The sequence below is a fragment of the Nuphar pumila genome, chromosome 10, assembly GCF_984573655.1.
Source record: "Nuphar pumila chromosome 10, dmNupPumi1.hap1.1, whole genome shotgun sequence".
In the NCBI taxonomy this organism is placed as follows: Eukaryota; Viridiplantae; Streptophyta; class Magnoliopsida; order Nymphaeales; family Nymphaeaceae; genus Nuphar; species Nuphar pumila.
Genome location: NC_143258.1, coordinates 106,558,619 through 106,585,619, shown reverse-complemented (window position 1 = coordinate 106,585,619; position 27,001 = coordinate 106,558,619).

The window sequence follows — 27,001 nt, the reverse complement described above, 5'->3', positions numbered from 1 at the left end:
GGATAATTTTTTTTCTCAGCATTGTGCTTTTGCTTCTTTAGTACTTAGCCACTGTGATTTGACAGGAGCTGTTTTCTGTGGCTTATGAAGAGATAGACTTCCAAAATGCAATAAACTTCTGTAAATTTGAGATTGAACATGACATCTGGCATGAAATAAAATTAGATTGTCAATGTTATGTCCTTCCTATGGTTGGCTTGGTGGTTTATTTTTGTAATTAAATCAGATCTAACTACTTGATTTTGTGGCCATATGGTCCTATGGAAACTTATTTGTTGTGAACTGTTTGAAGGTGTTTTTACATATCTCTTATTACATATTAATTATTGGCAAAAGAAGAAATTTGTTGTGAACTATTTGAAAGTGTACTCATAATTGCAAACCCATGGTGACAACTTTCATGGAGCCATATGGTCCTATGGAAACTTGAATTTGTCGTGAACTGTTTGAAGGTGTTTCTATGTATCTCTTCTTGCATATTAATTACCGGCATAAGAAACCAATAGTATCATTTTTAAGTTGAAAGAACATCTCATACATGGGCTAGCATGATCGGTTGTATCTTCTATAACCAAATAGTCTGAAATATCTAAATATGTTGTATGCCTTAATAATCTTAGTTAATTTTTTTTATTACTATGTTATCTTATTTTTTTCCATGAAAATCATTTCATGTCTTTTACTGGAATGGCCTCCAACGATAGAATAGTTTTGGTCTACTCATAATCCCATATATTTTTTGCAGATTATTTTTACAAATGTTGGAAACCCACATGCTCTAGGACAGAAGCCACTTACATTCCCTCGGCAGGTTCATTACCATTACATTTCTCATCTTCTATTTGGATACTTCAAGTGTTCCTATAATTTTTTTTCTTTTGATGTTTGAGTTCTTTGTAGAACTTTTACTTGCTCATGAATGTAGATCTTGACATGAAGAAACTTTGCTTGTTATGAAACACATACAATGCAATTTAACCATTCTTCCTTTCTTATTTTCTCCTTTTCAATATTTTTGTATTAAATTTTTGCTGCTCAATGTATTTTGTGCATTTAGGATTTCAGTCATTTTTCCCCACAGCAAGAAAAATAAATCACATTTTATGCTGGTTTATTCTTCTTTCAGATTTAAATGCTTAGAGGCATCTATCCATTTATTTGTTCATTATTCAAAGTCAATTGGGGAAAAGATCTACTTTAGATGATTTAGTATGTGGTCACTTACAGGTGATAGCATTATGTCAAGCACCATTTTTTATGGATGATCCCAATGTGGGAATTGTATTCCCTGCTGATGCTATTGCAAGAGCAAAACATTATCTTTCATTGACATCAGGTGGTCAAGGTAGGTGATGTGTTTATATGTTTTCTTATTTGGTTTGGAGCAAAATATAGCCTCTTGAAGGCTGCTGAACCAAAATTATCATCAGATTACAGTTAACTAAATATCATGCCTCTTTAAACAAATAGGTGCTTACAGTGACTCAAGGGGTCTACCAGGAATACGAAAGGAAGTGACTGATTTTATTGAAAGGCGTGATAGGTATCCAAGGTTCTCTGCTGCCTTCTGACCAAAATATTTCTACTTTTATTCACATGTCTTTTCCTTTGATATAACATTAATATTCTTTCTTGATATGGCCTTTGAAGGTTGAATTTTTGTATTCATGGATCCCACAAGCTTGTTAGATATATCATGCAACATATTTTATTTTGTTCTCACTCTAGGTATGCTTGTTTCGGATAAAGGTGCCATGTGTAAAAGGGCTATCAAGGACATTCTGAAGCCTTTTCATCATCTGCTTTTGTTCATGTGTCTTCTCCTGTGATTTACCATGAATTTTCTTTCTTGATATGAATACCCTGACACTACAAGAAAAACGTTAATTAGGGACGGAAATTTGTGACTAAAATAATTTTTGTGTGCTTGATTTCCTTGGCTCTGCAATCATCGATCCTGGGGATTTGAAACTATCTTGGATATTGTATTTATGTCGTTTGGTTATTACAGAACACTCCTTGGTTATTGTATTTGTTCGTCATTGCAGTGCGATGATTTCCTTGGTTATTGTATTTGTCCGTCATTGCATGAAACACATACAATGCAATGATTTCCTTGGTTATTGTATTTGTTCGTCATTGCAGAACAAATAAAAAACCTAACCACCTATTGGAGTCAAACGATCTAAGGGGTCATTTTCATGTCACTGAAGAAGGTACTGCCGCAACACATTCTTCCACGGAATACAAATTAGACCACCTCCACGAGAACTGAATCCGTAGAAAGGGGGGACGAGCATGTAAAATGGGAGCCGCTTTCCACAAGAAAAGCAATTCCCATGTTTGTGTTGCATCCTGGCCCCCATATAAATGACATGGGCACCTATGCATTTTTGTGAAATCACCCCTCCCCCCCCCCCTTTTTCATGACATGTAAACGGGCCATAAGAGTCCATTCCTATAAAATCAAGTATATAGATGGGAGTAGGCAACCGCTCCTACACCATATATATTCTCTGCCATGAAGCCATATAGTGGTACACCCTCTTGTTTGCATAGACAGGTGTATTTAACATGATTTATTTAGTATAAAAGAATGATTTATCATGCTTAATACAACATAAGATTTTATTTTTGAGACAATGAACATCGATGACTCACAATTCATGAAAATAAGGGTGGTTTAAAAATGGCATAAATCATTATATTTGAGTCAACTTTAATTAGATTTTGCATTTGAAGCTTTGATCTATGTAAATCAAGCGTGTACCACGATAAGCTATGGTGGTATATGGGAGTAGGCAACTGTCCCTACCTAATGCTAGTAGAAACCATACCTGTAAGTTATATATTTTCAATCAGACTTCATAGAAGCATTCAACATAGTTTATTTGATAGGAATCATAATTTGGATGATACTTTTTTAACACAAAAATAAGGTTTTTATGTCTTGAAATTTTGGTACATTGTGAGTCATCGACTTTTAAAGATCTTGAAAAACCTATATATAGGTGAAAAGGCATGTAGATCATATCTATATTGTTTGATCAATAAAAAACCTAAAAATTTTGATAAATTAAAGCTTTCTTTAGGTGGGAGTAGGTGCTCCCGGAGAACCGCAGCATTACTGTATATATACGCACACATTTTCCCTCCCATGATTGGAAACAAATTTTGATGATGGTCATGGCCACCGCTAGAGACTGTTTAAGTGGCACTATTCACGATGCGTCTATCGCGTGTGCAATGGACACACCACTGAGGCATACGCCGATAAGGGGTTGGCAGCTATCCCCTACCCTCTTGGAGAGAGAGAGAGTCCACTACAGTCCAGCACTTAAATGATCCAAAATCTGCAGCTTTATGTGGACCATCCAATTATCCACAGTTGAATGATCCAGATTATAATGCCATAAATCCCTCTCTCTCGTCGGTACATCTAAGAGAGAGAGAGAGAGAGAGAGAGACCATTACAGTCCAGCACTTGAATGATCCAAAATCTGCAGCTTTATGTGGACCATCCAATTGTCCACAGTTAAATGTTCCAGATTATATTGCCATAAATCCCTCTCTCTCTCTCTCTCTCTCTCTCTCTCTCTCTCTCTCTCATCGGTACATCTAACCTCATTAATGTGTCTAAATTACATGATTCATTTAATAAAGGTCTGCTTTTGGATCTTCCAATTCTATTACATAAGCCGATTTTTTCATTGGCTTTAAAAATCCACAACTTACATGACACCAAAATTTTATGATCTAACAAATTTATTTTTTTATAGTAAGAACAGAATCCATTTGGTCGATCCGTGTCACATTGGTCATGTTATACATATCAACGTTATCAGATTAAGCCAAAACAACTTGCACTTGTTAATTTTTCAGGTCAACCGCATGTGTGGCATTCGGGTATAACTGGAAATTGTAGATCCATATAAGTTAACGGGTTTGGGTATGTATCAAGTAGCTTATAATCAGGTCGGGTCTTCAATAGACCTGTTCTTTAATCGAATGTAAGAATTAGACCCAGACTCGAACGATTTTGATTCAGGTCTGGGTTCGGATTTGGGAATGGCTGAAAAATGTCATATGGGCTGAGGCGTTAGGATGTAATCAGTTCAGGTCATAACGGGTTCGGGTTTCAGCTCTGGTCGTTACTCTAGATCCTCATTTTTGTTCTTTTTTTTACAGGATTCATGATTGTCATGTATATTTTGGATTTGGTTTCAACCCTACCTCATCGGATAATATTCAAATATGGGCGTGGAGTTGGATCCCTTTCAAGGGAAAGTACCTTAGTTTGGATGGTGTCAAAGACCTATTCACTCACCAGCATTTTAGGAATGTGGCTTCCCTTCTTCTATCTTAATGGGGTGATGATTCACCTCCGGGTTAGTTTACATAACATGATCTTATTATCCTTTTAATAATTTTTTTCCTTAGAGAGAGAGAGAGAGAGTACCATGAAAGAGATGGCTTGATCGGTTCAGAAATCAATCTCTAGAGAGCTGGACCAGCCATACAACATTTGATTTGTATAACAGATAAATGTGAATTGTTAAACAAGTTTCTATTATGAATCAAGTGCAAGATTTTGGAGAAACAAAATTTCAAAAGTAATTTTAATTTATTGCAACTTATTGTCACTTACAAGCTCGTTGTAGCATAACCATGACATTGTATAGCAAGCCAATTTATTCAGTAACCATAGGTATGTTGTTACATAGAAAGATCACATTTAACCTATAGTGGGGACCTGAATAACTGTACCATTCCTCTTGCTAACCCAAACCCATACCCTGTCACAGCCAAAATCTAAAGGTACACTATTACCTTCTTCAACAATATTGGCCTTCACATTAGGGTTCTCCCTCTCAATGGTGGTTGCAAAGTATTTGGCCCTGATACGGGGGGGGGGGGCGGGGGTATACAACAGCTGAAAAAGGGATAGGAAGGATGGATAGGCTTGTGCATACGTCGGTTTGATCCCATCGCTAAAGTTTTTAACCAGCTGGCCGTCTTAATTGAACTTCGACCATATTGCTTCAAGCTTCATACTCTTCTCTCTCTCTCTCTCTCTCATTGAAAAGGGTGCTGTGCATGTGTGGATGTGGGTGTATATGCGTTTTGGACATTTACAGATTTGGTTTGATAAATACCACTGGTTTTTCCTCAGCTGGCGCTCCTTTTTTAATTGGAACTTGACCATGTTGGCTTACGGTTTACGCCTCTCCACGAGAGAAGATCCGGTACTTAAAGAAAAACAGAACAAGAGAGACAACAATGGACGTGGTTCAGCTGTCACAGCCTATGTCCACGGGAAAGAGAAAGCTCGATATTGCATTCAATGGCCTAGCAAAGTACTTTTAGATTCTCACATTTGTAAATAGCCCCAGGATTAACACAGGGCATATTTTTTTTCTTAAGACAACATGCCTTTACATATATAATCTCTCAACATGGGATGAAAACATTTATATCCCTTATATTTGATATTCTATGTGATATCTTTGAAAGACACAAGGTATTAATTTTGGGTCAAATTTATTTTTGACATAGATTCACGACCATAGTAGAGTAATAAAGGTGCAATATTTATGTGGCGGCTATTACCTAGCAAGTAGTATGGATAAAAATCGCATCGTATTGCTTGATCAATAGTGGCGACTTTTGTTATTGTTGTTAAAGATAGAGTCGTCGATGTTGACCGGTCAGAAATAAATTGTTTTGTGCATGTCTTGAAGTTGAATCTAGCATCTAATTGAATTTAACAATCTCAACTAATCTGAAGAAGGTTGAAAGATTAAAGATTAGATGGTTAGAAAACAATAAGATCATAGATGGGATAAAAAAACACTGATATGAAACTTGAAATGCTTATACATAGAAAAATGACTCAATATGCATTCTACATTCACAAGAAAGAGCTAGCAAGAACTCAATATACATTCTATGTAGAAAAATGTAAATACTCTTCCCACAATCCATTCAAGCTAGAATGGATCTCATTAGTAGGTGTAGATAATGAAAGAAAAGGATCAACCAAGACAAACAAAGGAATTCAATGTTTCATGCTAAAAACCAATATCATATGCAAATATGATGACCCGATCAATGAAACACTTAGTGTGTGCTGTTTCATTTGGTGAGAAGAAGAGGTTTTTAGGTTCTGCAGGTGCAACTTAATGTAGTTATAACTTGTTGCAATCATTGTATAGGATGATCAGCATGAAAAAATAACATAGTTTAACATTGGTCATCAAAAAATAACTTGTGACTCCACCATAAGTTTATGTCCTTGATGATGCATTAAATACGCGTAATCATAACATATTTTTACTGCATAAATGCATCATTTATAGGTTTAGAACCCACACTTAGATGCATATTGATGTCATTGAGCTACGGTTCGAATTTTGTTCGAATCGGACTTAAAACGAGAAAGTTATTGCATTTACAGTGAAGCGGGTCAAACCTAGGGACAAACCGGGGCATTTTGGATCCAACTGGTCCATTTGGGCCTTGGATCAGGGCCAAAACACACCAAGATCCACCACAGCCCAGCCCCTAACTCGAGTTTTATAAAGAATTGCTAAAAACTCTTCTCAAAAGAGGCGCCCAGACAAACTTTGATTTCAATCTCTTTTCTGGAAATTCTAGAAAAGAGTCTCTCTTGTTTAAAACCAAAATGACACCCAAACCCTAGGCGTCTTTGCATTGGAAGTTGCGCCCCAAGAGAGCCTGATTCTTGCTCTCCCATCTTCCTCCCAGCCGTCCCTTGCATCCACCTTCTTCTTCATCCGTGGAGTTGCAGAAAATGCATCCCCCATTGGAGCAGCCGCCATTCGTTCTTCCATTCTTTTCTTCCAAACCTTCCCTTCTTCTCCCCTTGCTGCAGCTGAAGGTTCATGGCGTTTTTGCAGGTTGAAGCTGAATATGGAGGACACCAGTTGTGGAAGGGGTGCTGTCTGCCCCTCCACAGCCAGTCGGCCCTTCCTCTCCCACTACAAGAAAAATGTTAATTAGCGACGGAAATTTGCGACGGATTTTTGCCGTCGCAAATTAGCGACGAATTAGCTAGAGAAAACTTTCTTCATGAATCCGTCGCTAAGTAGCGACGGATTAGCGATGAAAGTTTTCTCTAGCTAATCTGTCGCTAATTAGCGACGGATTAACGACAACAATTGTTTCGTCACTAATTCTCAATACCAAAAAAACATTTTAGCGAGGGATTTAGCGACGGAATTTTTCCGTCGCTAATCCGTCGCTAATTAGCGACGGAAAAATTCCGTCGCTAAAGCCCTCGCTAATTTTCGATTTAAACCGAGCGCGAAATTTTCCCTCTCTCCCTTTCGAAATTTAAATCGAGCCCACTCTCCCCCTCTCCTCTTGCTTTTTTATCCTACCGGGTTGCTTCATTCCATCCCGTTCCATTCCCTTCTTATTCCCACGGAGGCCGGGCTGAACCTTTCAACTGGTCCCAATACTCTCAGCGCCTGAGCAGCGTGCTTGACGCCCACGAGCTTCTCCATGAGCTCAACACCACGCAAAATCGCCTCGTCACGACCGAGGCCCATCTCTCCGAGGTGCAGAACCAGCTTCACTCCTCCAACACCCTCCTCGAGAACCTGCTCACGGAGCTGGCTCGGCTGAAGGAGTCGCTGCCGGAACGGGGGAGCAATAGCGGCCAGAACGACCCCGTGGTCCTTGAACAATATGATGGTGCCAAGACAGATCACCTGGCTGGTTGGGGCCCCGATGTCCCCGACGAGGTGAGGAACGTGGTGGGTCCGCACAAGCTGCCGCTGGGTTTCTCGCCCACCTTCGGCTCCGAGGAGATCTACCCGCCGGTGGGTCACGCCTGCCGACGGTTCCAGGAGGAGCTGAAGCAGTACATGTCGTACGACATCGGGGGGACGTGCCCGGCGGACGACATCTTTGTGCAGCGGCTGATGATCAAGGGGTGCGAGCCCTTGCCCCCGAAGGCGGTGCCACGCAAGGTCTGCCTTTGGCGTCGTCGTCCTCCGGTTCACGGAGGACGACGACGCCGGTTCACGGAGGACGACGATGCCTGTCGGGTGCGGTATAAGTCCGGCTTATTGCTGCCGGAATACCGCCCGACAGGGATCATTTTTTTTTTTTATTTTTTTTTTAAATTTAGCGACGGATTAGCGACGGATAATGTCCGTCGCTAATCTGTCGCAAATTAGCGACGGAATTAACGACAAATAAGTTTTTTCGCTAATTAGCGAGCAAAAATTCGCGATGGCCTCTATCCATCGCTAATCCGTCGCTAATCCGTCGCTAAACTGTTTAGCGACGGCTTAGCGACGGATTAACGATGGATATAAGCCGTCGCTAATCCATGATTTTCTTGTAGTGTCCGGCTTTCTACACCACCTTCCAGCATTCCATACTTCGGGGTACCTCCATCCAACGTTGTCCAGAACTCACATCAAAGAAGACCAGCCCAGCACCACCGAGGGATCTCTTGGCGCAGATTCGAGGCAAAGTCCGCTCACCCCTACCCCTCCATTCGTCGGACATCCGAAATAAGGTTTGTCTTCCTCTTTCTCCCTTCATTTAGTTAAAACCCAATATGTGCATGTGGTTTTGTTTTGTTTGATTTTCTAATGTCTGTGATTGATGTGTGTTTTTCCTGTTTCAAACCGTAGTGTAGGTGTGCATGTGCAGAAACCAACACATTAGGATCCGTGTAGCATTTAATTTCTTTATGCGTTTTTAGATTTAGAAGATTCAAATGTCGATTTCTCATTTTTTCTGTTTTTTTGTTTGTCGTCCAGCCATAGCATACATAATTTGTGCATAAACTAGCACAGTAGGTTGAGTATACATTTTAACGTCTGATTTTGTCTTTTAGTTTCCTTTTTGATTTATTGGATCATTGTGAATATCGATTTCTTTTGGTTTGTCTAAATCGGCTAGTTTAATTCTAGTCGGCTGTAGCGTTTTATGTTAGAATATTAGTGTAAATAAATTCATTTAATAAAGTTGAGTTGTTGTACAAGTTTGAGCAGTTTTAATATTGCAGCAGGTGTAGTGTTGCTTAAATTCCATAATGTTTTGAGCTACCCGATTTCTATGTTTTGGGTTTTAGGTACATTATAATATGTCTATTTATTTTATGTGTTATCAGCATTTCGGTAGGTAGTTTTAATTGTTAATTAGTGAATCAAATAAGTTGTGTTAGTATAGTTAATGGTGCATTAGTGTAAATCATTATGTAGTATTGCTCTCTGTATTTTTCACTATATTCGATTTAGGCGTTTCTATGTAAGTAGGTTACAATTGTTGATTTCCTGTGTTAGTAGTAATTCTGTGTTAGCCTAGGTGTTGGTTAGTTAGTTAACTGGGTTGTGATGTTATAGATTTAATTATGTACTAGTTGAATCTTGATTTAGTAGTGTTTAGGTAGATTTTAGCAATAGTTAATTTTTGGGGTTTAGATAGATTGTAATGTTTGTTCTTTCTTTGTAATTAGCATTAGGTTAATTGATGTTAGCAAGTTAACTTAGATTAATTCATAACTGTAGGTTAGTTCAAATTAGCCTAACCCAGCATTTTATTCTAGCATTAATTTGTAGTTCTCATAGGTAACGTAGGTAGCTAATTTAGATTTTATTTTCTTAGCCTTACTAGTTGTATTTTCTGTTATTGAGTTCATTTTAGAACTATGAATGACTATAATTGCAGATAGCTCAAGCAATAATGCAAGCTTTGTATTCATTTGAATGAATAGTGCACTGAAGTAGTAATTCAGTTTTTGCATTGATTTTCACTTGCTACCTTACATGCAATATTCTGAGTTTTCTTGAAATTACTATTCTATGCTATTCATTAATGTGTTAAATGCATGCAAACCAAAAATTAACTCGTTCAGAGTTGATTTGGGTTACCTTTTAAGCATTCTGCAAAATTAGGTTTCACGCGATTTTAGATTTCGGGTCAAACGGTTCTATAATTTTTATCGAACTTGAAATGCTTGTATCCGGAGTTCCCGGATGAGTTTTTCAATTCCGTAAATTCCGTCAGACTCTTGAGTCTGTCAGAAAGAGAACAGAAGAGAAATACTTAGAATCAAACTTAGTTTACCCCTTCACACTTCCTGTTTGCGAAGACCTCTTTGAATTCAATTTTGCACTATTTAGGGACAAAACAGTCATTTGCTTACTTAGCTGATTTTCGGTAGTTTTCAGTGTTTTCTAACATTTAGTAATAAATTAACAGTAATTAGACTAGTTAGAGTGCATTTGCTTAGTTAATTCAGATAGAGATTATTGTTTTAGTTTTCTTTGTTTGTTTAATTATAGTTTAATTTCATAATTAGTTCAGAAATAATTGTAGACGTAACTTATATTTAATAAGTGATTGTTTACTGACTCTTTATTTTCATTGTTTTAGGTTGATGAGTTAGAAACAGATCTACAGATGTATTTACAATGTGAAGTGCAGATGCATGTGTAGCGAAAAGACAAAATTACTCCTGACGATCTGGAGCAGACTTAGCAACCATGTTTCAAGTTGATTTTCATTTTTAGATTGTAATTTAAATTAGAATTGTAATGTTAACATAGTTGTAAACCTTTGTGATATTAATAAATTGAATTTTTAGATATAATGTGAATGTATCCAGTTCCCTGTGGATTCGACCCGTACTCGCCACGTTCGTGGAAAGTCATTTTTTATTATCTTTGGTTGACGATTTTCCAAATGCTTTTAATGAAAATAATGTTTTAATAATATCACTGCAAAAAGTTCAACCAAATTTTGGCGTCGTTGCCAGGGAACGGCGATTATATTCTGTTATTTCTGAGATTTTAGTTTATTAACATGTGTTTAGTTAGTTGTTTTTATTTGTTTTAGTCAGTAGGATTTAACATAGTTAGAAAATATAGGATTCACATGCTGTTTTTCCTACGATTCACTGAATTTCATGATTCAATGAGTGATTAGAGAGGTGAGTCTTAGAGAACATAGTGGTGATTTCCTGTATTTATTGATTTTGTGATTTAGATTAGAATTGTCTTTTATTTCAGAGATTAATTAGATTGTTTTGACAGTGCTTAAAATAGATTATTTGCAAAACTTGCTGATTTAGATGTAGATTGGTTTTTATAGAGTAATTCTGACATAGTTTACTTGCTTAATGTGTTAGAGCTTTTATTTTGTTCATTGTTTTTCATTTTGTATCAGATGTAGGTTTATTAGAAATAAAATTGTTATTTTTGTGTTTTGTTTTAATTTTTGTTTCGGATTTTGTTGATTGTCATGCATGTATACCTTATTATTTGGTGCTTCAATACATGAGTCCAAGTTACCAGACACAAAATATGGCTTCGGGAGCAGACCATTGACCAGATCAGCAAAAAACTATGCATTCATATATGCATAGTGGTGGTGCGAAGTCAAGTCAATCATCAATTTCAGAGGCCCGACGCATATCAGGTTGTATCTATCCTTTCTCCCATATTTATTTTATTATTCTTTAGTGTGCATCTGCATTGCATGTTTGCATATTTTGTATGCCACTAGGGACAGTGTCATTCAAGCATGGGGGGATGGTTTAGATGCACACTAAAATTTTTTATGTCAAGTAGCTAAAAACTCATAAAATTAGGTCTTTAAGAACAAGTTTGTAGCATATATGAATGTTTTTGGCATAATCTAACAATTTAGAATTTTTTTAAGCCCCATGTAAAAAAATTTCTTTTTTTTTCTGATTTGATCCAAAAAGAGTGGTTATTTATGAAACTATTCAAAGGGAAGATAGTATTTGAATGTTAGAATGTTTTGAATCACTTTAGTATAAGTATGCACAGTATGTTTTGTGGAAGAACTAAGCAATTGAAAGATGTTTAGAAAGATGAGCTTAAAAGAAAAGAGCTACGTTTAGTTGTTGATGTCTTCGCGATTCCCAGTAGATTGAGCTTAGACACAAGTTGAAGTGCTTGAGTCTCATAACGAAAAGGATAACGAAGGAGATCATCTTCTTGTCTAGTCGATATCTGTGGCCTATTTGGTTCGAGCAAGTAGAGTCTGAAGGGTGTTTTACACCTGGTGCCCTAAAGCCATCTGGTTTGGGAGTCACTGACTCGAAAGCTTGTTACATGAACTTCATAGAGATAGAGACATTGCACATGATGAGAGGAAGACTATACGTAAACTATTAAAATGGAAGGTCTAGTGACCCAAGCAATTAAGTCTGAGGGATACTCTGTATCTGGTGCCCTAAGGTCGTCTGGCCTGGGAGTCACTGACCTAAAGCTCGTTACAATGGTCACGAAACTAGATATTTGAAATAGTGCTCAAGTGAGAAGAATTGAAAAATGGTAAAAATTTGAAAATCATAAGAAAAAGAATGAGCTTAACGAGAAAAATTCATTGCTTAGGAATAATGGTGAAATACTGTGCAGAAAATATACAAGTAAGAATAAATAAATAAGAACATGATAATACTTGACTTTCTGAGAAAAATCATAAATAATTACAAGTTTAGAAAAGTAAAAGAAAAAGGTTTTTACTGTGGAGGCGTGAGAATTCTAAATTTGTCATGAGAGTGTAGCTTACATGAAATGTTTGCTGAAACAAATTTCTTAATTGCCTAATATTTTTTTTAATGAATTTTTTTTTCCTGCATGACATTGATGTTTGTGGGTAGCATCTCTGCAAACCCTCACGAGACCTTGCTCGTCCATTGGGGTAACTCAGGGGTTTAAAGGGCTTGTTGCATGTGCTAAATGCAATCGTGATTCCTACGAAAGTGAGTTAGTTGTTTAATAAGAGCTTGCATGTTATTCGGGAAGTCCATATCTTCATTACAAAGGTAGGGTGTATTGCTAGGGACTAGCAATTATTCTAGCATGGGGGTATTTGATGATACATTAAATACGCGTAATCATAACATATTTTCACTACATAAATGCATCATTTATAGGTTTAGAACCCACACTTAGATGCATATTGATGTCATTGAGCTACGGTTCGAATTTCGTTCGAATCGGACTTAAAACGAGAAAGTTATTGCATTTACAGTGAAGCGGGTCAAACCTCGGGGCATTTCGGATCCAACTGGTGCATTTGGGCCTTGGATCTGGGCCAAAACACACCAAGATCCATCCCAGCCCAGCCCTTAACTCGAGTTTTATAAAGAATTGCTAAAAACCACTCTCAAAAGAGGCGCCCAGACAAACTTTTGATTTTAATCTCTTTTCTGGAAATTCCAGAAAAGAATCTCTCTTGTTTAAAACCAAAATGACGCCCAAACCCTAGGCGTCTTTGCATTGGAAGTTGCGCCCCAAGAGAGCCTGATTCTTGCTCTTCCATCTTCCTCCCAGTCGCCCCTTGCATCCACCTTCTTTTTCATCAGTGGAGTTGCAGAAAACGCATCCCCCATTGGAGCAGCCACCATTCGTTCTTCCATTCTTTTCTTCCAAACCTTCCCTTCTTCTCTCCTTGTTGCAGCTGAAGGTTCATGGCGTTTTTGCAGGTTGTAGCTGAATATGGAGGACACCAGCTGTGGAAGGGGTGTTGTCTGCCCCTCCACAGCCAGTCGGCCCTTCCTCTCCGGCTTTCTACACCACCTTCCAGCATTCCATACTTCGGGGTACCTCCATCCAACGTTGTCTAGCACTCACATCAAAGAAGACCAGCCCAGCACCACCGAGGGATCTCTTGGGGCAGATTCCAGGCAAAGTCCGCTCACCCCTACCCCTCCATTCGTCGGGCATCCGAAATAAGGTTTGTCTTCCTTTTTTCCCCTTCATTTAGTTAAAACCCAATATGTGTGTGTGGTTTTGTTTTGTTTGATTTTCTAATGTTTGTGATTGTTGTGCAGTTTTCCTGTTTCAAACCGTAGTGTAGGTGTGCGTGTGCAGAAACCAACACATTAGGAACCGTGTAGCATTTAATTTTTTTATGCGTTTTTAGATTTGGAAGATTCAAATGTCGATTTCTCATTTTTTCTGTTTTTACGTTTGTCGTCCAGCCATAGCATACATAGTTTGTGCATAAACCAGCACACTAGGTTGAGTATACGTTTTAAGGTCTGATTTTGTCTTTTAGTTTGCTTTTTGATTTATTGGATAATTGTGAATATTGATTTCTTTAGGTTTGTTTAAACCGGCTAGTTTAATTCTAGTCGGTTGTAGCATTTTATGTTAGAATATTAGTGTAAATAAATTCGTTTAATTGAGTGGAGTTGTTGTACAGGTTTAAGCAATTTTAATATTGGAGTAGGTGTAGTGTTGCTTAAATTCCATAATGTTTTGAGCTACCCGATTTCTATGTTTTGGGTTTTAGGTACATTATAAGATGTCTATTTATTTTCTGTGTTATCAGCATTTCGGTAGGTAGTTTTAATTGTTAATTAGTGAATCAAATAAGTTGTGTTAGTATAGTTAATGGTGCATTAGTGTAAATCATTATGTAGTATTGCTCTATGTATTTTTCACTATATTCAATTTAGGTGTTTCTATGTAAGTAGGTTACAATTGTTGATTTCCTGTGTTAGTAGTATTTCTGTGTTAGTCTAGGTGTTGGTTAGTTAGTTAACTGGGTTGTGATGTTATAGATTTAATTATGTACTAGTTGAATCTTGATTTAGTAGTGTTTAGGTAGATTTTAGCAATAGTTAATTTTTGGGGTTTAGATAGATTGTAATGTTTGTTCTTTCTTTGTAATTAGCATTAGGTTAATTGATGTTATCAAGTTAACTTAGATTAATTCATAATTGTAGGTTAGTTCAAATTAGCCTAACCCAGCATTTTGTTCTAGCATTAATTTGTAGTTCTCATAGGTAACGTAGGTAGCTAATTTAGATTTTATTTTCTTAGCCTTACTAGTTGTATTTTCTGTTATTGAGTTCATTTTAGAACTATGAATAATTGCAGATAGTTCAAGCAATAATGCAAGCTTTGTATTCATTTGAATGAATAGTGCACTGAAGTAGTAATTCAGTTTTTGCATTGATTTCCACTTGCTACCTTACATGCAATATTCTGAGTTTTCTTGAAATTACTATTCTATGCTATTCATTAATGTGTTAAATGCATGCAAACCAAAAATCAACTCGTTCAGAGTTGATTTGGGTTACCTTTTAAGCATTCTGCAAAATTAGGTTTCACACGATTTTAGATTTCGGGTCAAACGGTTCTATAATTTTTATCGAACTTGAAACGCTTGTATCCGGAGTTCCCGGATGAGTTTTTCAATTCCGTAAATTCCGTCAGACTCTTGAGTTTGTCAAAAAGAGAACAAAAGAGAAATACTTAGAATCAAACTTAGTTTACCCCTTCACACTTCCTGTTTGCGAAGACCTCTTTGAATTCAATTTTGCACTATTTAGGGACAAAACAGTCATTTGCTTACTTAGTTGATTTTCGATAGTTTTCAGTGTTTTCTAACATTTAGTAATAAATTAACAGTAATTAGACTAGTTAGAGTGCATTTGCTTAGTTAATTCAGATAGAGATTATTGTTTTAGTTTTCTTTGTTTGTTTAATTGTAGTTTAATTTCATAATTAGTTCATAAATAATTGTAGACGTAACTTATATTTAATTAGTGATTGTTTACTGACTCTTTATTTTCATTGTTTTAGGTTGATGAGTTAAAAATAGATCTACAGGTGTATTTACAATGTGAAGTGCAGATGCATGTGTAGCGAAAAAACAAAATTACTCCTGGCGATCTGGAGCAGACTTAGCAATCATGTTTCAAGTTGATTTTCATTTTTAGATTGTAATTTAAATTAGAATTGTAATGTTAACATAGTTGTAAACCTTTGTGATGTTAATAAATTGAATTTTTAGATATAATGTGAATGTATCCCGTTCCCTGTGGATTTGACCCGTACTCGCTACGTTCGTGAAAAGTCGGTTTTTATTATCTTTGGTTGACGATTTTCCAAATGCTTTTAATGAAAATAATGTTTTAAAAATATCACTGCAAAAAGTTCAACTAGTCCTTATTGCATATTCTTTATATGATAAGCTTAGCATTGGTCATCTTACAATTTCATCAATACTGCATTTTGTATGTCTGCTCATCACCAATTCATGGTGTTTCCTAGTTCAACTGCATTGAATTATCTAATAAAATATATAATTTTCGTTTTGCTTGGTTACAGTCTCATATTGCACCAAATGAAAGGAACAACATTAGAAAAATAAACAAGCTCTAATAAACAAAAAACTATTTAGACAGAAGTTTTGAAAATTCGCCACTAATGTCACAACCATATTTCTTTTTTTTTCTGCTACTTGAATCATATAATGCAAGATAGATGATCCATCCAAAATTTCACAACTTTTTATTTTCTCTCATCTAATAAACATAAAAAAACATTGATCCTCTTTGATTCCCCTGCTTCAGAGTGATCAATTGCTTCTTATTTTGCACCAACCAATTTTTTTTGAACCATCAATCTAATTCTTGACAATTCAGTAACTGTAAAAGCAATCTCATTCTATATGTTGCAAAATCTCCTCCCTTGAGACAAAGAATGAACCTTGCTCCTCTCTGATCTTCAACCCCATCAAATTTTTGGGAACCAACATTCATCAAATCAAACAATTAACACTAATTAACATCCCAAACTCTATTTTTCCTTAAAAACAATTGTTCTCTACTACCCATCTGGTAAAACCATCAACCAACCACCACATCATCGAATTAACCAATATCCAACATCATAAATCCAGAAAAAATCAAACACCATTGATTCTCACCTACAAACAATCTCAATGGCATCATTTTTTTCTATGGGCATTACAATCCTTGGAATAGAAATCATTGCTTTCTATCAACCTCTTGACGAACACGTAGGTATGCTCCTCATACGGGTCCTTGGACGGTGATCTTGAAGGCGAGCTCGAGGAGAAACAATGGAGGAAAGAGAAGGGGAGACCCTTACCGTGGTTTTCCTCTTGTGGGTGTCTCTTATACAATGGAGGAAAGAGAGGGAGCAAACCCTTACCGATTAGGGTTTAAGGCGAGAGAGAGAGGAAAGGACGCACCTGGTGCAGTGGGAAAGGAACACAACAACGGTGGGGAAGGATCTTAGATGCGCCGAGACGTGGGTGGAGAAGGAGCTCGGCGATGGTGAGTTTGAAGCAGGGAAGGAGAGGAGAGAGAGAGAGACGCATCGATGGGTGATTCGCCCATCGATGCATTTTTTTTATCGTCCCCTCCATTCCTGTTCATTCTGTAACATGGGGAGGTGGATCAAAAATCACATATTATTATGGATGCGGCGAACCCGCGGAACGCCGTCCGCCGCATCCAATGTATGATGGAAATCACTGTTCCCAGCGAGATTTTTGTCTGAATTCCACTGGGAACGGTGGATCAAACATGCTCTTAGCTGCCCCCGATAACACAAACTCTGCAAGGCTACGTTTGGGCCTATGAGGCTGAACCGGATCCAAAACAAAAACAAGGCAAGTTTCCCTCCAATTTCCATGCCCCTATTTGTTCCTAGACAACATGCAAATCAGGGAGAGGTTAAGAGGTGAATTTGCAATCTTCCACCCTATCAATGCCCATTTCAACATTGTGTAGATTTTTTTTATATTTACACGGTGAAACTACCCTCGGGTTCATAGACCTAGCCGTGCTGAAACTCATTTTCCAAAATATGACAAAGACCAAGCTTTAATTTGCTTAAAATACACTCTTACTAGAACAAATCCCATCCTTAAACCAAAATTAGTCCAAACTTAATCCAAGTTCCGGATCCTTAATGAAATAGAAACTTTATTGATAATGACTAATTAATTAACTCTTAGAGGGAGATTATGTTTAGAGGCATTTTCGTACTTTTCTAACTCTGTACAGACAGCTCTCCGCAAGCACGCCATGCTATATTACTCTCCCTCCACATCCACACCAGACGCTCGTCCCGTCCGACCTCTATCCGCCGATTCTCTCCCTGTTTCAGGCGAAATCCGCCGTCGGAAACCGTTTTCCGCGGTGCCCATCTTCGCAGAATCCTCCGATCGTCGTGCTTTGATCCGATCCGGGCCCGAATAGATGAGGATCAGGGGAGGGCGACCCTCTTGGCAATGTTGGAACGACTCCCCTTCGATCTCAATTTCGAAGCCCCCCGAGCCCAGGAATGAGGTTTCCGAAGCACTCACTTCGCCTTCTTCCGGGTATTCGTCGAATTCTTCGCCTTCGGCCGAGCTCGAATTCGCGGCGAGATGCGAGGGGCTAGATCTTCTGGCGAGGGCCGTCCGGCACGTCGTCGGCGACGTTCTCGACGGCTCTGCGGCGTCCTTGATGGCCGGGTGGGAGTTCGGGGTGCCCTTCATGCAGAGAAGGGTCGTCAGGAGGAGGAAGAAAGCGTTCTGGCTGAGGAAGGAAGGCGAGATCGAGGGGAAAAGCGTGAAGGGGGAGGAAGAGAGCTTGGTTGGTGAGAAGAAGACGGTGGTGGGTGTGGAGAATAAGAGGGTGATCTCGTCGGGGTTGAGGTCGAAGAGGAGGAGATTGCCGTCGAGGTATGGTGATTCGGTGCTGCAGCCGTGGAAGAGGATTACGAGGGTGCGATCCGTCCATCTGCCGGATTTGGATGCAGAGCAGCCGTCGGATTGAGTTGCTATCCGGAGATGTTAGATTGGTAGTGAGAGATCATCTCCGGCAGAGGTTCTTCTATCTGTGGATGCAGAGCAGCCGTCGGATTGAGTTTCTGAGCAGAGTAATTCTTCTTGTTTTGCCTTTTTTATGTAATTTATTTTGTGGGTTTTAATTTTAGTATCGATTTCTTGTTTATAATGGTGTTATTTTCTGGAATATTTATATAATTGGAGCATGCAGGAAAAGAGGAGGTTTTGTGGGTTTTTGGTTAGATTTGTTGTGGTTGAATCATAGAGCATGCAGATAATCTTATGGTATTTTTTTATATATGATTTTTTTTAGTTATTGATTGATGGTGAGAAGATTAGGAAATGGGGAGAAAGATTTGAAGTAGTAGTTTGTTTCCATGAGTGGATTTCATGGTTGAGATTGTTGAAGAGGGTTTTTTTGGTTTATTAAAGGCTACAGAGTGCAGTCTTCTGTTATTGACCCTTTGGTTTTGGTTGGTTGTTTAATTTGTGAGATTGAGAAAATGAGTTTTGATGTGAAGGTATTTTGCTGCTTTACCGTTTTCATCAGTGGTAGTAAGAAGTTCGTTGTTAGCCTCTGCCCTCCCCTATTTAGCCTGCGATGCTCTCTCTCTCTCTCTCTCTCTCTCTCTCTCTCTCTCTCTCTCTCTCTCTCACACACACACACACACACACAGAGGTACGCAAACGCCGTTCTTGCATGTGCGAGCCAAACTAAATCCTGTTTGTGTTTGCTTCTCTCCGTGCCAGATTCTAGCAGGTGGTGTGCCTGCATGTGCATTCTTGGCACCGACAAAGTGCTACAAAGGATCTGATCATGGTGTTCATATGTCTGATTTTGAGTTTGGCGTTTGAACAATCAACTCTTAGAAATCAACGCAGCTCGGATTTAGATGGAACCTATACTCATTGCATTAATTGTCTACTTGACAGAAAAGCCAAGCATTTGGAAGTTCAGCACCATCTGCAACACAGAACTTTTTGCTACCTGAACTCGGTGCTCCGAACATCATTCCTTATGGTTGTCCTTAGAAGCTGCGGGGAATGTAGTTTAGGCTCTGTTTCGGGAACTGCCTGTTGAAGGCAGCTAGGGATGCAAATGACCGTATTGTAGGACAAAAATGTTGGGTTTATGCGAAAATCTTAAAATTTGCTTCATGTGCAAAACTTATTTTATCATTAAAATAACTATTTTAACCTTAGGACCTCTTGAGGTTTGATATATCGGTATGTTCTTCGGGTAATAATTATATTTGCAAACCTCCTGTTAAACTAATACTAACATACTAAATTTGCATATATCACAAGAAATTTATGGAAAAATAGTGTAAACCTCATGTTAATATATTATAACTTTACAAATATTTCACTAAATGCGTATAAATAATACGAAGTTCATATTTGTGAACTTCATCGAAATATTGCAAACTAACTTCGCATATATAGTATGAAGTTCGCATAGAAATATGTTGATTTCAATTAAGCAACTGAAGTAGATCCGCAAATAAGGGGATATCTGCTCAAGTTTTTGGCATGTGAATTTTCTTACATTTTATGCCTGTTGAATCATATATAAAGTTGTTTTTATTTTATTTTTTTGTCTCATTTGTTTTCAGAAGAACCTTAACATTTTTTTCTCTAGAATCCTCAGCATTTTTTCTCTCTTTGTGGCAATTCCCGTGAAATCGTAGTAACTTTCATAAAAAATTTATTGTATTTTGATGAGGTTTCTTTATCCTTCGCATCGACTTCTCAGGTCAACTCGAAAGGTGAGCATTTAATAGCCTCATGTATATTTGTATTTGTTTGCTTGTCTTTTAATTAATATTTGGTGTTTTGTGTTTATGTGATGGGGTTAGGGTTTACTATACACAAGCATTAAAAAGGGTTTAGAGATTAGTTGTTGTAGCTAGTTATGTTAATTGAATATATGAAATGTATATGGACGGTCTTTTCTCACATACAATTTTTATTAGATGAATTATTTGTTGTGTGGTTATTGGTGACAGTTATTGATGGCCTCTAAAAGTATTAAAATACACTATTGTCTCATTGATTATCCTATTTGAAGATTTATAATGGTGTTCAAAAACAGGGGCTTTAAAGAATTTATAGAATTGATGTTTAATAAAACCGGATATGCATAAGTTATTGAGCCTTAGGTATTGTTATTCTTCAAACATTGAAAGCTAACAAATATAGATAGAAGTTTTGGATGATGATAGTATAGACTTGATGTTATATAGTAGTAATATTTACTTAATTGCTCGCAAAGTTGAACAAGAAGTTGGTGCTTGCGAAGTTAACAAACAGTGGTAAATGATGTACAAGAAGGAGTTGATGATGAGAATTTTTTAGAGAATGTCAATCTATCTCAAGCACCATCAATCGAGCTCAGTCCTTTAGTGAACATCTAGATTTCTCAAAGAGTTAATGATATTCATGTCCCAAACATTGAGCTCAGGCATGCAAAGAGCATTGATGCAGACAATAAAGAACTTTCGCAAACAATTGGTGTTGAACTACATGGGTAAATTAGTGACAGTGATATTGGCCGCAGTAATGTGGATAGCATCTAGCCTTTCAAGACATGATAAATCTAGGTACAAGTTATTGAACTTTATAATTTATTTTTAAGATGTAAGTGTGATGATAGATGTTATATTTTTATGGTTAATCTTAAAAGTTGAAAATACATAAATGTTGCATATATGAAAGCAAAGAAGGTAATAGATTTGATGAATTTTTATTTAGTTTGTGCAATGAAACAGTCAATTAATAGTAGTAGTGATAATGAAGACAGTAAAAAATTGGATGATATCAGTGATGAAATAATAGGAGATTACCAAAACACTGGTAATATTAAACAAATAATGACAGTTGAAAATGTTGCACAAATGGCAAGTGAGAAATCAGAACCCTTGGTATTGTTGTATAAGTCATATGAGCATTTGTTGGGCAGTAGAACTATTTTGGGTTTTTACACTAATAAGACATGATTGAACATGTTTTTATTGAATGGATTCTAATACAATAAAGCACAATTGAAAATCGTCGAAGCGGAAGCATCTCAGTTGTATGATGAGTTGCATAACAAAAAACTTAATGATTTTGAATTATTTCAATGACTAACAACTGAATCAAACGATCAAAAAGCAAAATTCATTAAGAATTATAATAACAGAGTCACTGCCATATGCACTAGAAAAAACTTGCACACTATGGTTGATTGTCCCTGAAATATTAATTGCACAAAGGTGTGCAGAACAACATTTTTTTAAGATACAGAACCATCAAGATCTTTTCATAAGCCACTTGATGAAGATAAGGCTAAGAAGCAAATTAGGAAAGTTGAGATGGAGTCATAGAAGCATGAAAACTCGTCTAATTCTATCCAACATACTCAATTAAGAAGATATTAAGATCTTGACAATTGTTGTAACTTTCCTTGTGAATTTGAGCTACCTTGTAAAGGAAAGATTCCATTCAACCTAAGATTTTAACTATTTATAAGAGGCAATGGAAACTCTCTTGCTCTCTCAAATGTGTGTGAAGAAAGAGAGAGCAATGGCAAAGCCACATTATGGCCAAGGTGGGCACGTGCCCACCCTGACCTAAAAAACTCCCCCAAGGGGTATTGGGTCAAGGTGGGTAGTCCCCACCCTGACCTAGAGCACACATTAGAGGTGCCCTAAGTTAGAGTGGGCACCACAAAAGCCCAACCAAAGGCCAAGGCATGATGTGTGCCCCGGCTCTGACCCACCTCTCTCTCTTTCTTTGAATTTTTGCTCATGTTGGAGTCTGGCATGGTACATGTGTGTGTGGCTACATTCGGCAATCTGTCATGAGGTAGTCTCTTCATCATGGTGGACATTCAAACTTCTTCTTCTTATGCTTTTTTTAAGGTTAGGGATTTTGGTGATTTTTTGGTTTTTTTCAATTAACATATAAAATTAATAATGATGTTTCTTAGGACTAAGTATTTAGATTTTTTATTTACTTTTTCTTAAATAGTTGCATAGCAATAATTAGGTTTTAGGGCTTTTTGTGTTTTTTTTAATTAACAATTAGGTTTTTTAATAAGATAGATACTTATTAGTTATTTTTGCATTTTTCTTCAATCAACGTTAGACATGATTCCAGATGCTTGATTTTAGTTAGATTTTTTGGGGTTTTGTTACTTTTTTGTTTCAATTAGCCTATGTATGAAACTATGAATGGCATTTGTTAGGATTGAGGGTTTTTATTTAGTTTTTTTGAATAACATAAATATTTAATTAGGTTTTAGGTTTTTTTTAATTAGCATATACATGTGAATGGTGTTTGTTTAGGGTTTAGGTTTTTTATTTAGTTTTAATTTTTTAAATATCATGAACCATGAATATTTTATTAGGTTTTAGGGTTTTTTGTGTTTCTTTATCCAATTAGCATTTAGCTACCTCTCAAAAAAAATAGCATTTAGGTATTTCTATGTTTTTTCATTTCAATCAACATTAAACTTGATTCTACATGCTTGGTTTTAGTTATAAAATTAGAATTTTAGGGGCTTTATTTTTTTTATTACATATATGAATGATGTTTGTTTTAATTTTTTTAAATAGCATGAATATTTAATTAGGTTTTAAGTTTTTTATATTTTTTTAATTAGTATTTAGGTATTTGATTTTGGTTTTTTAAATAAGATGAATATTTAATTAGGTATTTTTGCATTTTTTTTAATCAACATTAAGCATGATTTTACATGCTTAATTTTAATTGGAAAATTAGAATTTTTGGGTTTTTTTCATTTAGCATATACATGTGAATGATGTTTGTTTAGGTTTTAGGTTTTCAAATTTTTTTAAATATCATGAACCATGAATATTTTATTAAGTTTTTGAGTTTTTGTTTTTTTTTTCAATTAGCATTAGGTACTTTTTGGTTTTTGCTTTTCAATCAACATTAAACGTTATTTCAGAAGCTTGATTTTAGTTATAAACTTAAAATTTTAGGATTTTTTAATTATTATATATATGAATGGTGTTTGTTAGAATTTAGGTTTTATATATTTTTTAAATAGCATGAATATTTAATTAGATTTTAAATTTTTTTGTGTTTTTTTTTTCTTCTTTTTACTGTGCATTTGTGGCTACCCTAGTTTAAATTCTTAGCTCTGCCACTGGACTAAGCAAAGCTTGCAAAACCACATTAAGTCTTTTGCTTGTATTTAGTGTGTGTGTGTGTGTGTGTGTTTGCTCATACCTTTACATTTTCATGTCATTTCTTATTTGCTTTCATATCTCTTCTTCAGTTCGCTTCCTCATACGTTTTTCTGTTTTACTTTTCTAACACTTTCGCAATTGCTTCGAAAAGGGCAAAACCTATGTGCTTCATGTTTTTTTTACATGCTCCTGCCTCATGCATCACTTAGTGTATTCATTTCGTATCCTTATCAATATGCAACCCCACCCACATGTTCCCCCTAGGGGTGTCATTGGGTCAGGTTTACACAGACCTAACCAGGACCAAACCCTTTAGGGTCTAGGTATGGTGATAAATAAGAAGTCCCGATTAAGACCTGGGTCTAGACTCGAAGGTTCCATTAATACATGGATCTGGGTATAGTTTGTGAAATTTTCAATTGCTTGTTTGCATAAGTTCAGTTGTTTAATAAGGAATTTCAATTAAAGAAGTAGGGTTTCTGCAGCCTAATCACCCTTGTACTTTAGTTGGTGTTTAAAGTTTAAACCCTCAGACAACCTATAAGAGTAAGTTGGATGAGGAACTTGCACTGAGCTCCGTAATTCCATAATCCCAGTTTATCCCGATTTTCTGGATAATTAGGGTGGGGCAGAATTTTTGCCTCACAGGGCAATTAAGTGATCAGAGATCGGTTGGGTTGAACAACCAAGGGCTATTAAAAACTGGACAAAAGGCAGGGTGACTGGATCCATTCCGGATCTTATGGGTCCAAGACTATGCTCCATGTCTGCATGTATCAATGGCTTTCTGGGACTATTGAAAAAATTATGACCACACCTAGCAAAGTGCTGCTCCACTCTGTTTTAAAAGCTTAATGAAATTTTGTAACCATACCATACTTTGGCAAAGTGTTGCTTGACTACAACAACAACTACGCCTTCATCCCAAAACAATTGGGGTCGGCGATATGAACCAACAAAGAAAATCATTCTGGGTCTTCCGCATGAATCCTTCTCATCCATTCATTTCTATCCAATGCCATGTCCTCGGTGAGGTTCAAAGCATTCATATCCTTTCCTATCACCTCCATCCATGTCTTCCTAGGCCTACCCCGACCTCTTTTAACTAATATATTTTCCCATTTCTCCATTCTTCTAACTGGAGCATCATTAGGCCTTCGTCGAATATGTCCAAACCACCGTAAACGATTCTCTCTCATCTTATTTTCAATGGGTGCAACGCCTACCTTCTTACGTATCTCCTCATTCCGAATCTTATCTCTTATTGTATTTCCACACATCCATCTCAGCATATGCATCTCAGCTACACTCATTTTTTGAATATGATGTCTCTTGGCAGCCCAACATTCCGTACCATATAGTAAAGCGGGCCTAATAGTCGTCCTATAAAACTTTCCCTTCAACCGCAATGGCATTCTACGATCGCATAACACTCCAGTTGCACTCTTCCATTTCATCCACCCAACCTTTATCCTATAATTTACATCTCCATCAATTTCTCCATACTTTTGAATGATAGATCCCAAATATTTGAAAGAATCATCCACCGGTATTTCTTTCTCACTAAGCTTCACTACACTCCCATCTCTATTTCGTTGCTTACTCTCATGACTATGTCTGCTAAAAAATCCAGTTGAGGATTTGGTTTTGAACTTAGCCATGTTTTTATGTTGAATAATAGATATCCCTCGTATCATTTGATTGCAATTCACAAGAGATTGTTTCAGTGTCCGCAGTGTAGAACTCCACAAGGTGACCCCCTCCCTGTTCGCCAGGAAAGTCTCTTTGTCTTATGTTTGATAAGAAATATTCCTTGGCATTTGATCATGGGAGACTGTCGTGTAGCGCTGGGAAACGAGCCGAACAGAGCATGTTCAGACTCGGCTCATTTACCAGTAGACCGATCTCGTGACTAAGTTTGTATTCTTGTTTAGCCGAGCCGAACTCGAGCTCGGCTCATGTAAAAATATTTCATGTTATTTAAATATAGAATATATATTTTTATACACTTGATAGTTGATAAGTTGTGTATATATTTTCTATGCACCATTCTCTTTGTATATCTGTTTTATGTTTTTTTTCTTTTTATATATTACACTTACAATATATATTGTACATGAAATATATATACTTTATCTATAAGGTGCTCTCCTTAGCTGCCAAGCTGAACACCCTGTGTTCGAGCTTGACTCGTTTAAGCTATACGAGCTGCTCATCTCTTAGCTCACTAGCTATATGAACCAATCATGAACAAGTTCATGACCAACCGAACCAAGCCGAGTCACGAGCTGCTCAGTTGGTTAGTCAGCCCTACTGTCGTGTGCTTTTTAAAAACAATTTCTCACTAGGCATGGTGTGATGTTTTTTAACTGTTTCTTCTCATGTTCTCCTACAAAATGTTCGACTCTCTAAAATATAAATCATAGTTACTCGAAGCTTCCTTGACCTTTAAAAAAAAGAAAGCCTATTAAAACCTTGAAAATTTGCTTCCCAAGAAGCTCACTTTGGTAGTGTGAAACCACACATTTCTTTGATCCTGTCGAAGTTTTATGAGAAGCCTCTAAAAAATAGAAAGTTTGTCTCTAAATATGAAAATGAACTTCCTTTATAGTGTAAGTGTCTTTCTCTTGTTAAAATAATTTTGTACCTTTTCATTTTTTTATTTTTTTTATAAAATATACATATATGATGAGTATTATTAATAAAAATCCTTAAATTTCATTTTTAATTAGAGAGCACAACTTTTGACCAGATTTTTATATCATTTTCTACTTATTTGTATCATTGTTTTTTCACTTGCTTGCCACTCCACACTTCTTGCACCTATTTCTTATTTTAGTAACTATGCTCCAAACACTATTAAATCTTGTATAAATGCCAACATCTTAATGCGGGTGTTTAGCCAACCTTTTGTTGGTTTTGGTTCTTAGATCTCTATTGAGCACTAAATTAATCAACTTACCCTTTTACTAACTTATGGAAGGTTTCTATAATGAACTTACCCTTTTACTCTTTACCCATTAAAGTTCTTTCGGGTGGCATAAGAGTTAAATTAGGCTTTGGTGGGTTTGAGGTGAGCCCCCTTTTTTTCATTGTTTTTTATTCAACTTGCAATAATCTTTTAGGTCATCAATCATTTCCATTTCACAAGAATGTTTTTCTACTTATTGAAAAGAAAATAT